Here is a 12,500-nt window from a genome sequence, read left to right on the forward strand (position 1 = left end):
TCCAGAAAGGTGAGTTTTTAAGGCTCTTTTAAACGAGCCCAGTGAACTGCATTTTTTGAGGGATGGGGTTAGACTATTCTAAACCTGGGTGGCAGTGCTGTAGAAGGAGAATTTGCCCATGTTTGTTTTATGGGTGGGTGGTACCATAGTGTTGTTAACGCTCCCTCTAGTATTGTGACTGTGGGTGTCGCTAACTTTTTGGAGGTGTTTACTCAGATATGTGGGAATAGGGGGCATATCGGGCAAATTTGCATTGACAATTTTGAAGACCAGTCCCATTTTTAGTTGTTTAACCCTGTCTTCCACCCTGAGCCAGCCTAGGCTGGCAAAATGGGTGGGAGAAAGGTGGGTCATGGGCCCAGACCGAGGAGTAGCCGAATCAGTTTGTTTTGGGAGGTTTGAAGCTTATAGTCTTCAGTGACACTGAGGTGTTGGAGTACCAAGAGGTGCAAGCATAGTCAAACAGGGGCTGAATCAGGGCCCCTGAGAGGGTCCTGAGGGCCTGAGGGTTGACACAAGAGGAAACTCTGCCCATATATCTGGTTCTCTGGTTTATTCTTTTGACAACCTTTGTCGCCATGCTTTCTCCTGTCAGGTATTTGTCAAGAATACATCCCAAATAGGTAATCTCTTCTTTGCTAGATGAATCAGGGTCAATGTGAGGGTTGTGCCCCGGTAGCTCACCTGGTAGAGAACGTACCACAGCTGGTCCTGGTTAGAATCCCTCCTGAAGAACCTTGTTGCAGGTCGTCCTCTCTGTCTTTACTGTCTCTCTACTCACTGTCAAAATAAAGCAGAACATGTGTCTGTCTGTCTGTCACTCAAAAAAAAACACATTCACATAACCCACGTTGAATATAAATATGAATCCAGTTATGATTTTTTTCCATAAGTCTTACCTGTGTTGTTGTGGTTCAGTCTAAGAAGACGTCTCTAGTGCTCTAGATGTCTTCATAGCTCTCACAGGACTTGATACAGGACATGACCATACAAGGAAACACATTCTCAGGTGAGTTTGATTGGTTTAGAACAATGGTCAGATGTGTCCATACATTCAGGTAAACATGACCTTATAAAACCTTGGAGTAAGGAGAAACTTACTAATATTCATCACTCTAAAATTACCCAAAATGAAATACCTCCACCTGGAGTTTAATATACAGTTATGTCAGTTATAAATTAAGCCCAGAGATTCCGTTTTTGCCTCCGTTTGTCTGTCCTTCTGTAAACAGCTAATCTCCGTTGGACCGGTCAGTGTGAAACGGTTCACATACTCCCTGTAGGCCAAGGCAGAACCTCTGCCACACATTTTTTAAATTGGCCTCATGGTGGTCACAGACCTGTAAGGGTCCATTTGGTTCTATATGTACACTCTCAGAGTTACAGACCTGTAAGGGTAGGGTTGCCACCTTTCAGAAATGGAAAAACGGGACACGCGCGTGTGCATGCGTGGGGTGTTTTTTTCGTGGGGTGTTTTTTTCGGGTTTCGCGCGGATTTGGGAGTTTTTTCTGATACTTTATTTCGGTTTTAGGGTTAAGGTTTTTAGGGTTATTGAATTATTTTGGAGCCAGCCCCCCAAACTCCTGAAATGCATAGAAATCTATGAAATCTAAATAAAAAAATCTATGAAATTTATATTAATTCTATTGAATTATTATATATTAATTCTATTATTTATGTATTTATTAACTGTTAATCCATTATGAAGAATTCCGTTTTCCAGATGAGCATAACAACATAAGAGTTATTCTTTAAATGGGCACACTATTTAATGATATTGATTAATATATAAGAGTTATTCTTTAAATGGGCACACTATTTAATTATATTGATTAATATATATTAAATAAATGTTTATTTATTAGACTTTAAAAACACAACATTAATAAACAATCAACCATATTAGTCTACTGAAATAGCCTAGACTATGCCCACATCAGCAGTAAATATGTAGGCTGCCAGGGCAGGTAAATAGAAATACTGATTAAAAAAAAATACTATCTTGTTAAAAAACACAACCAGATAAATAATATGTAATATCCCATACCGAAGCGATCTCAGGAGATGTTTCATTCATGAAGAACTGTGACACTTGTGCTTGGGTCCTTTGGGTTCTTATATTTTTTGTATGTTGTTGTTTTTGGCTTGTTTTTGTAGGTCGCCTGGCTCATTTCTCTCACTATACTTGGCAACACTGACTCACTGGCAGGAATACCACCCACTCACTCCAAATCCAACTCACTCCATGAAGACTTAAGAAATATTTGGCCAACTCACTCCAGGGCTCGGACAACTCCCTCCAGGACCAAAGACCATGTCCCTCCAGGACCAAAGCCAACTCACTCCAGGACCAAAGCCAACTCACTCCATGCAATGTCACCAGTGTAATATTGGTTCAATGTGTCAGTGGTGTAAAGTAACTATAATATAATGCAATATAAAGAGAAACTTTGGATCCACTGGGACTAAACATGGTGGTTTAGGTCAAAAAACAAAACCTTAACGAGGAATATAACAACACCTCTTGATTTGACCAACAATAGAATAAGACATCTAACAAACACTGGACTCCAAGTGCCAAAGTGTTAACAGTCCACGGCCATAGATACTGTTAAGGCTCAATAATAGCCTAACAAGACGGGGGCCAGCGAGCCCCCCCGCCCCCCCAGAACCATTAAGTTGTTTTGTAGAGACTGTTTTGTAGAGAGAGTATTTAAAACTTTAACCAAGCCTAAAACAGAATAGAGTTAGAGTGAAGCCTAAAACAGAATAGAGTTAGAGTGAGTACAAAAGTAACAAATTCCTCAATATTGTACTTAATTCCTCAATATTGTACGTAAGCACAAATGTCTTCCACAAGTAACAAATTCCTCAAGTAACAAATTCCTCAATATTGTACTTAATTCCTCAATATTGTACTTAAGCACAAATGTCTTCCTCAATAATAATTTGTGGAGTGAGTTGTGCAAATTAAATTTGTGGAGTGAGTTGTCCTCTGCTGTGGAGGGAGTTGGCCAAGTGTGTGGAGGGAGTTGGCCAAGTGTGTGGAGTGAGTTGGGCTCTGCTGTGGAGGGAGATGTCTGGAGTGAGTTGGGCTCGATTTGGAGTGAGTTGGTTTTGGAGTGAGTTGGGCTGTTACCACTGGCAGTCACTGCGTTCCCACTCTCCCAATAACATAGCAGAGACAGACAGGACAGCTCATAAATCGCCCTGTCATTCAAATAAAAATCAAATTGATTCCCCGACCTTAAAATACGGGACAAAGTGCGTCCCGTATCAGTTCAATACGGGACGCGTCTTTTAGTTTCCAATTACGGGACGATTCCGTATTTTAAGGGACGGGTGGCAGCGGTCCATTTGGTTCAGCCTGTGAAACATTGATTGGCTTGCGTAAACAAACCGGTGAGATTCCAACTGAGAAAAACAGATCATTTAATATTTGTGAACAGAATCGTTTGCTTTCACTGTCAATGCTGCTGCATTACCTGTATGTTTGATCTGCTGCGAGAAGTTATCATATTTGCGAGAAGTTATCATATCTAATGAACGCTTACATTTATGTGTATTTAGCTAGTTTGATTGGCTGAAAGCCTGAAAGTGCATTTCATGTTCATTAAAGAGCTGGAGAGACATGGAGACTCCTGTTACTGAACAATTAAACACTCTATAACAATGAGTAATGAATGTAGAGCTATTTACTACTTATTTAACTAAACAATATATCTAACCTTTAAATGATCACTTTAATGTAGAACAATAAAAGATAGTTTTATATTCTTACCGAGTGGAGAATGCTGCATGGCTCTGAAACCCCTCAATAGAAACATCCTGAGAGAGAGAGAGAGAGAGAGAGAGAGAGAGAGAGAGAGAGAGAGAGAGAGAGAGAGAGAGAGAGAGAAATCATTACATCATTATGAATAACCACATGAACCCCAGGATGCCTATCTGGCAAACATTCGGCAAAAAATAGCCAATCTACAAGCTCACAACACATTTGGATCAGCTTGATTATCTTTATTTTATGTATTAAAACTATTGGATTGTTTTTAATTGATGAAAACTTTTTTTTTTAAATCTTTTGAAATAATAGATATGTTTTTTAAATCTAGGAAACAAATACAAAGGGGGGTATTTACTCGCAACCCATAAAAATTGGTCCTCGGACTCTAATCACAGTTTATTCATCTCAGCTGTGTCCCTTTCTCTCTCCTCATGGCCAAGGATGTTACAATTCTGTTCGGGTCCTCATAAATACCCGTATGTTCCATGTTGTTCAATAAAAAGCATTTCAATCCGATTGGTGGCCATTTCCTTCATATGCTTTCAACTACGCGATCCTATCGGTTGGGGGGTGTATTGCACTCTGATTACATTATAACTCTATGAGAAAATGGCCACCGATCGGATTAAAATGCTTTTTATTAAACAATACGGATGATACAGGTACTTTTGAGGACCCGTATGTACTTTTAACATCCGTGGCCATGAGGTCAGCACTTTATATTAGAAATATGAACGTTTATGTAGATGTACGGACTGTAAATGGAGAAAAAGCAAACACCAGGTTGAAGTTCATCCATGACCAGCGTCATGTGAACCAGTCGGAGTGGCGAGATGTCGGAATGGAAGGAGAACCCCCATGAGTATAATGAACGAGGCTTCTTCAATTAAATTTTCTTAAAGTGTCAAATCACAACAAGTTGTCTCAAGACACTTTACATGTAGAGAAAAGACCCGACAATCCCACCCTGAACAAGACATTTTTGCGACAGTGGCAACGAAAAACTCCCTCCCGGGGGGTAAGGAGGGGGGGGAGGAGAGAGAAGCCATCGCCCAGCAGCCCAAAGTAGCCGCTAAGCTAAAGCTAAAGCTAGGCTAACTGTGAAGCCAACGGCAAAGTTAGTCCTTTAGCTAGACAGTCAGCCCAAGCAGCGATAAAGTGGCCGCACAGTAGAGAGAGAGATAGGGTAGTAGTTAGCAGTGATAGTGTGTGTTCAAATCACAACAATACAATAATGTCAACGTTTAGCGTCTTGCGCAGCTAAACGATGTACGTCTCGCTAGCGTCGCAGACAGTATAGGAAGTGACGTAACACGCTTACCGTCGGGGCTACGTCAGGGTTGCCAGGTATACTTTCTACTTTTGGTACTTTAAGTACATTTGATACCAAAACAGCTGAACAGCTGAGAAACAAAGCTGCACATTTAAGCACATAGAATAGAAGTTGTGCAGAAGTCTGTGTCACGTGTCCTCTAAGCTTTTCTGTAGCTCAACTACTTCAAATCATTAAAAAAAAAACACAACAAAGCGAGCCTACGTTACTGAAAGCTCTGTGACCCATAGAAAGCTGTTACTATAGGGGGAGCTGTTTCAAAGGAGAGCAGAGACCACTGGCGTCCCGATTCATACTTCATGTGACGCACTTAAAAGCTCACTACGTGGTGTAAAGCTGTACTTAAGAACAATTTTGAGTTTTTTTTTTCTACTGTACTGGAGTATTTCCAATTTTCGGTACTTTTTTTTTACTCAGTGGCAAATATTGTACTTTTACTCCACTACAATGATTTGAAAACTTTAATTAGTTACTTTGTAGATTTTGATTATTATTACAAAACATACATTAACCACTTCAATATACATTTCGGCCATTTGAAAATAGCAGATCTACAAGCTCACAATGCGAAGCATTGTGAGCTTGTAGATCTGCTATTTTCAAAAGATTTGTATACATTTGAAACTTTTGAAATGGAACTGCGTAATGAGTACTTTCTAGTTTTGGTACTTTAAGTACATTTGATACCAAAACGTTTGTACTTTTACTCAATTCAGAATTTCTGACTTTTACTTGTAAGGGTAAAAACACAAAGAAAGAGAGAAAACATAAATAAATCCATAAGTCAAGTTGTAACGATGGACATACAGCTTCACATTTTAACTGTTTAATCTCCTCTAAAGTCACACAAACATCTAAACTTATTGAGACTAAATAATAAATAATAAACGACTTTGAATCCATTGTAACGAACACAGCGTATTGTTCATTATTATCACACCCTGTTTGTTTGATTATCAGGTCTTTCCTCGTATAAATATTCCTTGGAGGAAAAACAGGGCGTGGATCCTGAAAAGTTACAGTTTAGTTCAGACGCTTTGTAAACATATTTATAAATATAAATATAACTCTACCTGTCTCAGTGTAACAGCTGATCCACATCAACATGTATAAATAAACACATCCATGACTTTACAGATAAAACACTGACTGAGAAGAACAAAGATCCTCCATCTTGTCTTCTTGTTCCTCGGACTTTAGTTTAGATGAAAACTATAACTTTACTTTTATCCGTGGATTTCGTCCATCTATCATTAACATCTGGAACATCTGCCAGTCAGATCTGTGAGAGCCCGCCTCCCGTATCCGACACTTTGCGCCGCGCACACACATTACACACAAGCACCATTTCCGTATCCGGTCTACAGACCCAGACCGGATCAGCAACACATGATGGTGGGCCTTTACTCCCTACGGATGCGATACCGTGTTCGGCCACTGTATGAACTCTATGGTGAGTCTGTGGCGCTGTTTCCTCACTCTGCCAGCCAATCAAAGGGCTCTACGTTTTTTGCTGTAGCAGCCATCTTGTTTGTGTCTTCATGCGGACACAGAATCACAGACTAAATATGATTTAATTAACGATAGAACAACTAAAGTACATTATTAAACACATGTATGACACCGTGTGTTTAGTCTCAATGCTATGCTATGAAGAACAAGGTTTTAGGACGTGGTTGTACCGCGTTTCAAACGCTGTCCATTTCGCTTTGTAGTTTGCACCTCCGTTCTAGAGCGGATACGGAAACGGCTGTTTGTGGCCATGTGTGTGCACATGGAAACGACCGGATACAGAAGGGCGGGATCTAAAAGCTTGTCTGAACGGGAAACAATGAGGATTCGCTGAGTCTGTTTAGATGAAGGAAAAGTTGAACCATGAATAAATGTTAAACTTTAACGTTTTTATTGAGATATAGTCTGTCTATAAAATGATCAACATTTAATGTTTAATCTCTGGTGGTTTACAGCTATTTAATTTGTGCCATACTATAGTGACTGTATGTGTAAATAACATAAATAGCCTAATTAGGCTGGTTAATGTGGTTTATAAAGAACATAGATGGACATGTTGATCATTGTGGTGTTTACTTTAGATCAGTGGTTTTCAACCAGTGGTCCGGGGACCACCAGTGGTCCTTGAGAGAGTACCAGGGGGTCCCCAGCGAAATTAGTTCATAGCATCACAATAATTTTTAACCACTTAGCTTTGGCTATTCAAAAATAGCAGATATACAAGCTCATAGCGCGGCACCGAGTGCCGCGCTATTACTCAAGTACTATGCTTAAGCTAAGTAGATTTTTTACATAGAACACACATTAACCACTTTAACCCTATTTTATATCTAGGCTATTTGATCTACAAGCTCACAACGCATCGCGATGCAACGCGCTGTGAGGTCGTAGATCTGCTATTTTCAAACATTTTTACTTTTGTTACTTTAAGCACATTTTGATCAATTACTTTTGTACTTTTACTCAAGTAACATTTTGAATTACAGACTTTTTACTTGTAACAGAGTATTTCTACATTACTTTTACTTAAGTAAGATATCTGAGTACTTCTTCCACCACTGCTTGTTTACTTCACGTTCCATTTATTTAAAGTTATTTTTCCATTCGGTACATTTGTGCACAAGGTCCTCTAAACTGGATCGCTCATGAAAGCACAATGTTTTATTTAAAATGAGTTCCCACGCACTCACATCATGATGACATTTAAGAACAGACAGATATACACACTACTATGCAACAATTCAATTCAATTCAATTCAAACTTTTTTCCAGACGCACAGGGGGTCCATAATTACATAGGCCTACAGATTAAAGCAGACACATATTTAAGAAAGTAAAAAAAAAAAAATAGATAAAAACACATCAAACAAACAAGGTCATACTAAAACAAACAATTACACATACAGACTATTTCTCCAGTGCTTCATTGAGTAAAAAAAGTAAAAAAATTGAGTAAAAGTACAAAAGTATTGGCATCAAAATGTACTTAAAGTACCAAAAGTAGAAGTACTAAATATTTGAAAATAGCCGATCTACAAGCTCACAACGCGTCGCGATGCGACGCGTTGTGAGCTTGTAGATCTGCTATTTTCAAATAGCCTAGGTATAAAATAGGTTTAAAGTGGTTAATGTGTGTTTCATTATATCATAATTTACATCTGAAAAGTAACTAGTAACTAAAGTTTTCAAGTAAATGTAGTGGAGTAAAAGTACAATATTTGCCTCTGAGATGTAGTGGAGTAGAAGTAAAAGTAAAGACAGACAGACAGACAGACAGACAGACAGACAGACAGACAGACAGGCAGGCAGACAGGCAGGCAGGCAGACAGACAGACAGACAGACAGACAGACAGACAGACAGACAGACAGACAGACAGACAGACAGAGTTGGTTGGGTATTTTATTTTGAAGTCCTCTCTACAGGAAGTGGATGAGTGTGTGTGTTTTGATGGTTTGTTTTTGTGTCGTTTGTTCTGACATGAAATGTCACGACGTTAACAACACACACACACGCACGCACGCACGCACGCACGCACGCACGCACGCACACACACACACACACACACACACACACACACACACACACACACACAGAGAGGAGAACAGACAGTCTCTCTCTAAACAGGGACAGAGGGTTTATTTTTATCCCGACATGGCAGCCCCTCTGCCGGCCTGTGTGATCGACTGTGGTACTGGGTGAGTCATAGTTATTATTTAAAATATTAACAATAATAATTATTATTAATAATATTGCTATTATTATCATTATTATTTTATTATTAGTAGCATTGTTATTATTATTAATAATATTGTATTATTATTACATATATTTTATTATTATTATTATTAGTATTATTATATTATTAGTATTATTAATATTATGATTATTATTTTATTATTAGTAGTATTGTTATTATTATTACATATATTTTATTATTATTATTATTATTATTATTATTATTATTACCCTTATTATTAATATTATGATTATTATTTTATTATTATTAGTATTGTTATTATTATTACATATATTTTATTATTAGTAGTATTGTTATTATTACTAGACCATACCCGGTCGGCGCAGCGCATCCGTGGGGGGATATGCGCACATGATCTGGCAACCCGGGAGGCGACATTGTTTGACACATAAACGCTAATAAGAAGCTGAGATTTGATGAAATTGAAAAACGGGCTTCACAGTTAAGTTCACAGATGGTAATGGTCAATGGCTGTGTGCAAAATCAGAGCAATTGGTCCAGCCAGTGAGGAGAACCGGGTAGCTTCACCACCACTACAGAGGTTACTAGAATTATAGTAGGATAGTAGGATTACATATATTTTATTATTATTATTATGATTATTATTTTATTATTATTATCATTATTGTTATTGTTATTAAGGTTAGTGACTCTCATGCAGTTTATTTTGGGGCAACTAACAGCTGGACTCACATGCACGTGTGTGTGTGTGTGTGTGTGTGTGTGTGTGTGTGTGTGTGTGTGTGTGTGTGTGTGTGTGTGTGTGTGTGTGTGTGTGTGTGTGTGTGTGTGTGTGTGTGTGTGTGTGTGTGTGTGTGATAATGGAAACAGCTGGGCTGACACGTGCGCGCACACACAGCCGATGGTCTATTTTAAGCCTTCCTCATCCCATATCATTTCACCCTGCCTGTGTGTGTGCGTGCGTGCGTGCGTGCGTGCGTTTGTGCGTGCGTGCGTGGGTGCGTGCGTGTGTGCGTGTGTGTGTGTGTGTGTGTGTGTGTATATAGATTATTAAAGTTATGAAGTAAATCATTAATCAATTGATCATTCACCTTATCAATCATTCACACAAACACTCACGCACGCGCGCACACGCGCACACACACACACACACACACACACACACACACACACACACACACACACACACACACACACACACACACATTTCACTTGCCTATCCGTTATCCTGTATGAGGTCTTTCTTCTGATTGGATGAAATGGGAAAACCAACCTAAAAATGTATTTTCTGTTATATCACAATATAGATCTATTTAACACTGTTACTGAACAAACACTCTATAGTAATGATTACTATCACAATATAGATCTATTTAACACTGTTACTGAACAAACACTCTATAGTAATGATAACTATCACAATATAGAGCTATTTAACACTGTTACTGAACAAACACTCTATAGTAATGATTACTATCACAATATAGATCTATTTAACACTGTTACTGAACACACACTCTATAGTAATGATTACTATCACAATATAGAGCTATTTAACACTGTTACTGAACAAACACTCTATAGCAATGATTACTATCACAATATAGAGCTATTTAACACTGTTACTGAACAAACACTATAGTAATGATTACTATCACAATATATAACTATTTAACACTGTTACTGAACAAACACTCTATAGTAATGATTACTATCACAATATAGAGCTATTTAACACTGTTACTGAACAAACACTCTATAGTAATGATTACTATCACAATATAGAGCTATTTAACACTGTTACTGAACAAACACTCTATAGTGTATACGTGGACCTCCAATTGCAAGGTTTACATCAAGCTGAATGGATCCCCAGAGGAGGCCAAGACACTGATCATCAGAGAACTCTCCGAGCTGGACAAGTTTGCATGACGCATGACATGAGATAAGCCAAATACTCCTATCCATATATCCATAATATACATATATATATATTCATAATGCCTTATTTATATAATAAAACCCTAAATATGTGTATATACATTTACTATGTCATATTGGTATTATATCAGCTATTATATATTACAATGGATACTATTATATTATCAACGTCATATACTTCCATTATATCTCATATCATTCCTTATCACCTTGTCACTTATAAGTACTATTGTTATTATTGCTATTATTATCATTATAATAATAATTATTATTATTATTATACTTATTATCATCATCAATATTATTATTATTGGTATTATGGCATTATAAAAAATATTATTATCTCCACTAGGAGCATTTTCTCCATCACTGTGGATAAAATCATTATATATGCACAGCTTCAGGGACAAACTCCTCCAAACCAAAACTCCATTGTTACACCAGGGAGATGTATTGTCATTATTACTACATTTATTACTATCTTCATAATTATAGTGATTTGCTGTTATATCCAATCCTCTAAACCAAAATGGCCGACACTGACGAAAACATAATATTTCCTTTCAGGAATATCGAGGAGGATGATTTTGAGGATATAATTAACCTAAGTGCAAGCGAAGTACAGTTAGATAATTTATGCAGTAAGTACGAACATTTAAATTTTAAAAACTTTGATCCAGCCGAGTATAAAATACACGAGCTTGGAAGTGAAATAGATCCCGAGAGCAATTTCTTCAATACAACAATCAACAACTGTGAGTACTACACGGATGAACAGTTCAAAGGTTTAAAAATGGAAGATCATTTTTCTATAATACATTTTAATAGTAGAAGCCTAAACAAAAACTTAAAAGACATAAAGGAGTATTTAACCCAGTTTGAAAAATTCAATGTTATTGCTGCATCTGAAACATGGCTTGATGAAGAAAGGATCAAAAACTCGGAGATGGAAGGCTATGAGCTATTTACAACAAATAGGACAAATACAGTTGGAGGAGGTGTTGCAATTTATGTCGATACTTCATATAAATGTAGTATGGTTAAAAAAATGTCTATAAATATTGACAATCTCCTTGAATGTATCTCTGTAGAAATTGCTGTCGAGAACGCTAAAAACATAATTATTACATGTGTATATAGAACACCAGGCTCCTGCCTCGACACTTTTAATGCAAAGCTTGACAGCATGCTTGGCAGCATTGATGCAAACAAGGTACATACTGTATAACTTGTGGCGATTTCAATATCGATATTTTGAATCCCCATGGACACAGCAAAACAAACAATTTTATCGACACTATGTATAGTAATAACTTATTCCCTGTAATTACCAAACCCAGCAGAATAACTACTGAAACAGCAACACTGATTGATAACATTTTTACAAACAACATAGAAAGCCAAATAACAGCCGGACTACTTATCAATGATATAACTGACCATCTCCCAGTTTTTGCATTTTTCCAAAACCTTAAAAAGAACACTGGAAATAAAAATCACACCTATGTAGTAACCCGTAAAAGATCACCGGAAGCCATAACAGCACTCAAAGCAGACCTGACTTCCCAAATCTTGGAGTCATGTATATGCAGCAAAGGAGCCTAATAAAGCCTATGATGCTTTCCTGTCTATTTTTACGAAACTATATGACAAACACTGTCCCCTGAAAAAGTCTACTAACAAAAAATACTCAAAACAGGAAAAGCCCTGGAT

At 37.6% G+C, this 12,500-nt stretch overlaps 1 protein-coding gene and 1 pseudogene across 2 annotated transcripts in view; one reads left to right on the forward strand and one right to left on the reverse strand.

Annotated features, from left to right (window-relative positions):
• Nucleotides 1–6,300, reverse strand: part of LOC311039187 (NACHT, LRR and PYD domains-containing protein 3-like) — a 43,216-nt gene extending 36,916 nt beyond the window's left edge. The window contains exons 1-4 of the mRNA XM_084048857.1: nt 6,189–6,300; nt 3,783–3,829; nt 900–968; nt 685–780 (exon numbers count right to left, since the gene is read on the reverse strand). The gene's annotated coding sequence lies outside the window, so the exon portion shown is untranslated. The remainder of the gene's footprint in view (nt 1–684; nt 781–899; nt 969–3,782; nt 3,830–6,188) is intronic.
• Nucleotides 6,301–8,702: 2,402 nt separating this feature from the next.
• LOC311038683 (actin-related protein 3-A-like) overlaps nt 8,703–12,500 on the forward strand; it is a 27,636-nt pseudogene continuing 23,838 nt past the window's right edge. The window contains exon 1 of the transcript XR_014602945.1: nt 8,703–8,823. The product of XR_014602945.1 is annotated as an actin-related protein 3-A-like (transcript). The remainder of the gene's footprint in view (nt 8,824–12,500) is intronic.

This window comes from Gymnoscopelus microlampas (assembly GCF_963454915.1).
Source record: "Gymnoscopelus microlampas genome assembly, chromosome: 22".
In the NCBI taxonomy this organism is placed as follows: Eukaryota; Metazoa; Chordata; class Actinopteri; order Myctophiformes; family Myctophidae; genus Gymnoscopelus; species Gymnoscopelus microlampas.